Genomic DNA, 5,136 nt, shown 5'->3' with positions numbered 1-5,136 from the left:
GTATTTATCTGAGAGAGAGAGAGAGAGAGAGAGAGAGTAGAGAGAGAGAGAGAGAAAGCATGAGTAGGAGGAGGGGCAGAGGGAGAGGAAGAAGCAGACTCAGCAGGGGCTGAGTAAGGGGCTCCTTGTGGGGCTCCATCCCAGGAGTCTGAGATCAGGACCTGAACTGAAGGCATATGCTTAACTGACTGAGCCACCCAGGTGCCCCTAAAGTTTCAGCTTTGATTATTTGTCTACTTGTGATGTGGGGGGAGAAGAGAAGCTATTGCAGCCTTTTTCAGGATTTCTTTGTGTTTTTCATCTGTAAAAGACAACCTTTCTGTGTCTGTTCTATGTGAAGCATGGTACTGCTAACCTATCAACAGTTATGCCCTCCTCCCTCATTGGAATCCGTTTTGATTAGAATTATGGTTAGCCTTTTCAGTTGCTTATAAAATTTGTCATGATGTGTATATTCTAGGAATATCTAGTCAACACAGTAAGCTATAAAACAAAATGGAAGTAAATTAATATATCAGATTATAAGGTTTTAAAAAATCTTCAGATGCTCCAATGTTAATTGGCTTACAAAGACTGAATACTTAGGTATTTTTAGAATAATGTTTAGCTTTCTAAGGAAAATTTTGCTATTTAGACAGCAATTTTAAAAGGAGATTTATCCTTATTTAGTTGGTTATAAAATTGCAAGGAATGAAGCTTTTTCTTGTTTTTAAAGTGTTAATATGATTTTACAAATATGAAAAGGAAGAAATTCTATATGATATTTCAAATTAAGTACATCACCTAAATTTGATAATATGATTTTGCCCTGGTTTTACCAGATTATAAAAATTTAACTGTGATCTAGTTTGTTTTATATTTACTTTACTGTATTACAGAAAACATAATTAATCAAACTCTATTTTCTATAATAAGTTTACTGGCCTTAGGCTACTTTACATTCATAGATGTTTAAGATTAACTTAAGATTATATTAACAATGAAAAGTGTAAATTAGGCATCCAAATAAATTGAATTATAATATCCAATGTCTTCATAAAATAGATTATTTCTGATAGCTTCAGATGGCAAAACTTACATGAACCTAGAGTTTCTCTAATAAAATTATTTAGACCAAACGGCATATTCTGTAGGATGGTTTTTAAATCAGCATTAAATCAATTGCTCTTTAGGGATGCCTTAAATCTAATTTCTGAGATACCTATTTGGCTTTGAAAACTTGAGAGATCTTATTGAATGGTTTTAATTAAAAAGAAACCCACTAAAGTAAAATTCCTGAGATGGAGAAAAAAAAGCATAACTTATCCAATAGTTGTTCATTATATTCTTTCATACATCTCAACTACTTTATCCTTTTTTTTTTAATTTTTAAATTTATCTTACTTTTATCCTATTAGGAACACTTACCACGAGATCTACCTTTTTAAAAACGTATTGAGTGTACAATAGAATACTGTTAACTATAGACACAATGCTGTATAGCCTATCTCTAGAACTTACTCATCTTGTGTAAGTAAAACTTCATACTGAACACAACAGCAACTCTCCAACTCCCCTCTCCTAGACCCTGAAAACCACCATTCTACTATCTATGACTTTGGCAACTTTAGGTACCCCATGTAAGTAGAATCATGTAGTACCTTCCCTTCTCTGATTGGCTAATTTCACATAGTATAATGTCCTCTAGGTTAATACAGGTTTCTGCATATGGCAGGATTTTCTTTTTTGAGTAATATTCAGATTATATGTGCATATCAAAGATTCTTTAGCAATACAGTTGTTAAACAACCTTTAGATTGTTGGATACTATGGATAATGGTGCAATGAACCTGAGAGTGCATAAATCTCTTTGATATCCTGATTTTAATTCTTTTGGATATTTACTCCGAAATGAGATTCCTGGTTCATACGGTAGTTCTGTTTTTAATCTTTTGAGGAAGTCTCATACTATCTTCCATAGTGGCGACACCATTTTACATTCCCACCATCAGAGCACAGATATTTTCTTATCTCTACCAACACTTGTTATCTTTGTCTTTTGATAATAACCGTCCTAACAGGTGTGAGGTGATCTCATTATGGTTTTGATTTGAGATTTCCTCATGATTAGTAGCATTATTTCATGGCTATTTTAATTTACAGTTTTCTAATTGCATAGGATGATGAGTATCTTTTCAAAAGCTTGTTTCTCATCTATATAGCTTCTTTAGTGACATGTCTATTCAGGTCTTTTGCTTACTTATCAATTGGTTTATTCATTTTTTACTGTTCATTTTAAAATATTCTTTGTAATTTTGGATAATTGTTCTTTGTCAGATACATCTTTTCCAAATATTTTCTCCCAACCTGTGGCTTGTCTTCTCATTCTCTTGACTTGTATCCATTTCTGACCTTCAGTGAAGCTGGATATACTGGAACCACATGTATATTATTGGTATTGTATAAAAGACTTGGCTAAGTATCTGCTCGTTCTAGAATATTAATGTTTGTGTCAGATATGGATCAGTTATAATCCCATATGTTCTACTTACTAAATGTATAACCTTCAGATTTTACTATTAAATCCTTTTCACATTTATACATTTATCCCAAAATGATTTTTAATGAGAATGAAATAGCATATGTGTCATTAAACACTATCAGAACGTAATGAGTATATGCAGATACACTAAACTAATGGTATAGTATTAAAATAATACGAGAGGAATTCATTAAATAGTGCAATCTTAGTATGGTATAAAATAATAGTACATAGTAAGTTTATTAAATAAATAGTAAATAGTAAATTTATTAAAACTTCAGAGGGTTTTTCCCTTGAAAAGCTGAGTACAAGGCTCAGTCATTCTTACAACAGCTGAGTGGGCATGGAAAGGATATCTGGCCCAAAGTCATCCAACCATAGGTGAATCTGGAGCTTAATAATAATACTGGTATATGAGTTATTCTAACCAAACCAATCAGTCCTGTCTTGAAGAGTTTTGCATAAGACACACAGAAATAGAGTACAGACAGTGGCAAGATCCGAAGCTGAACAATATAAACAGAGGATGAAGGAAAGGGCCTAGAATAGCAGATAATGTACAGCTGTTACTAAGAAAGCAATAAAGGAACCATGGCCACATGGCTGTACTATATCCTGAATGACTGTATAGTTCCTGAACAGTATTACAGTGATCTGAGTAGATGCCTATTAGATGATTTGAATATGCTAATTTATCAGCAGACATTTAGAACAATATTCCCCTTATCAGATAAAGAATATCTGATATGTACAAGGATAAACACTTTGGCACTAGACAAGCATAGAAAGTGGTCCTGACAAATGCTCCCCAAAATTTAATATATGAAAATGTCATATATATTTTTTAATTTCCAGAGAAGACTTCTATATATTCTGTCAATGTTTAATTTTTTTTCAATTAAATATTTATTGAACAAATGCAGAATAAATGAAGCAGGGGGGCTTTTAACCTGAAGATACAATAAACACCTCCAAATATTCAGAGGGCATCACACAAAAACTGCAAGACTTGTTCGGTATTTCTCCAAAAGGCAGAACTTGAACCAAAGGATAAAAATAAGCAACCAGTAGGCTGCAAGACAGTTGTACAAACTGGATCACTTATCTTAATAGCTTCTTTGCCAATATAATGAGTTCCACCCTAATATTCCCTTCTTCTGAAAGGAGTTATTACATCTAACATTTCTCCTGAAGGTCTTAAATAGTTGCATTTTCATGGCCAGCCCTCCACTGCCAGCAATGGATGTACTCACACTATCAGGAAAAAATCGAAGTTAAGAAACTGGTTGACTGAGGAAGTGGTCTTCTGTTCCTCAGCTACACTTCAGCATATCATTAAGAGTGATATTTAGGAGGTGAGGAGAAAGGAGAGCATATTCTCTGAAGGGGGTGCATCAGAATCCCTGGCAGCTCAGAGACTCTCTCTGGACAGTCCTCCTCAAACCCCAAAGGAATCACTGCAACTATCAACCATCAGGGCCTATGGGGTGTGCTGTACGCTGGGGCAGGGGCAAACAGCTGACAACCACTGACCTACATGAAGCAGAGAGCTGTTTTATGTCAGTCACTAGGAAATACAAACTGCATAATACTGACGGGCTCCATCCAAATTGTCAAATATTACAAAATGAGAATTGTTTCAACAACTATTCAGCATAATGTTTAAGGACAAAATATATAATAATATACTTTATATAAGTATTTTATCACATACTCAGTAAGGAATGCTGAGGTGCTTCATCCATCCAATAAATTTACATTTCTATATCTGTCAGTATACAGGATTCTGAAGGTGGATCTTGAACTCAGAATGATACATCAGTTTTCAAGGAAAGCCACATACTCAGTCAGTCTGGCTAACTGCTGCTCATTGGGGATTGGGGGCACTGGGGCGGGCTCTGATAAGGGAATAAACCTGTTAAAGGACACATCCAGGGCCCCTGCACTAGCTTTTTGGGCATAACCATTCTTGTGGTAGAGTCGGCTTGCCATCCTTGTTCCAATATACCTTTCACAGCCTCCTCCACAGGGAGCCCAACAAAGGCCACCAAGTCATCAGCAATTATGGAGGTGCAGGCTTGAGAGACCAGGGCAAAGGCTCTTCTTCTTGTTGCATCTCTAAGTGCTTCCTTGATTGGCTGGACCGTCTCCAACCACTGGTGTGCATTGATGGTCATACAGATCCCAGGGAAATCTCTCTGCCAGATTCTCTGTCCTACTGACCAAATTCCCCCAAGTTCAGAATTTGCAGACTTTATAGCAGGTGGTATCCTCTTCCAAAGATATCTTACATTATTCATGTCATTGTGGAGCAGATAGAAAGCTAAGAGCTGACCATACACGGGGGCAAGGGGCGGGGGGAGTGGCAATTCCTCCAGGAGCCTCGAGCTCCTGGTTCTTGCACTGATCCAGCAGCTTCTTGAAACTGAAGGCACTTTCCACCATCACCCACTGGCATTTTCCCAGCCGGTCCCGCAGGGGCACCCTCACCAGAGCCGACCCACGACTGTCCCTCTATTTTAATTTTTTTTAAAGATCTTATTTATTTATTCATGAGAGACACACACAGAGAGAGAGGCAGAGACACAGGCAGAAAGAAAAGGCAGGCTCCATGC

General features: G+C 36.4%; 1 pseudogene; it reads right to left on the bottom strand.

The window, feature by feature from the left end:
- Window positions 1-4,274: 4,274 nt before the first annotated feature.
- Window positions 4,275-4,854, bottom strand: LOC112915606 (COP9 signalosome complex subunit 8 pseudogene; annotated as a pseudogene).
- Between the last annotated feature and the right edge of the window lie 282 nt (window positions 4,855-5,136).

This window comes from Vulpes vulpes, chromosome 14 (genome assembly GCF_048418805.1).
Source record: "Vulpes vulpes isolate BD-2025 chromosome 14, VulVul3, whole genome shotgun sequence".
NCBI lineage: Eukaryota > Metazoa > Chordata > Mammalia > Carnivora > Canidae > Vulpes > Vulpes vulpes.
This window is presented reverse-complemented; position numbering and strand designations above follow the sequence as displayed.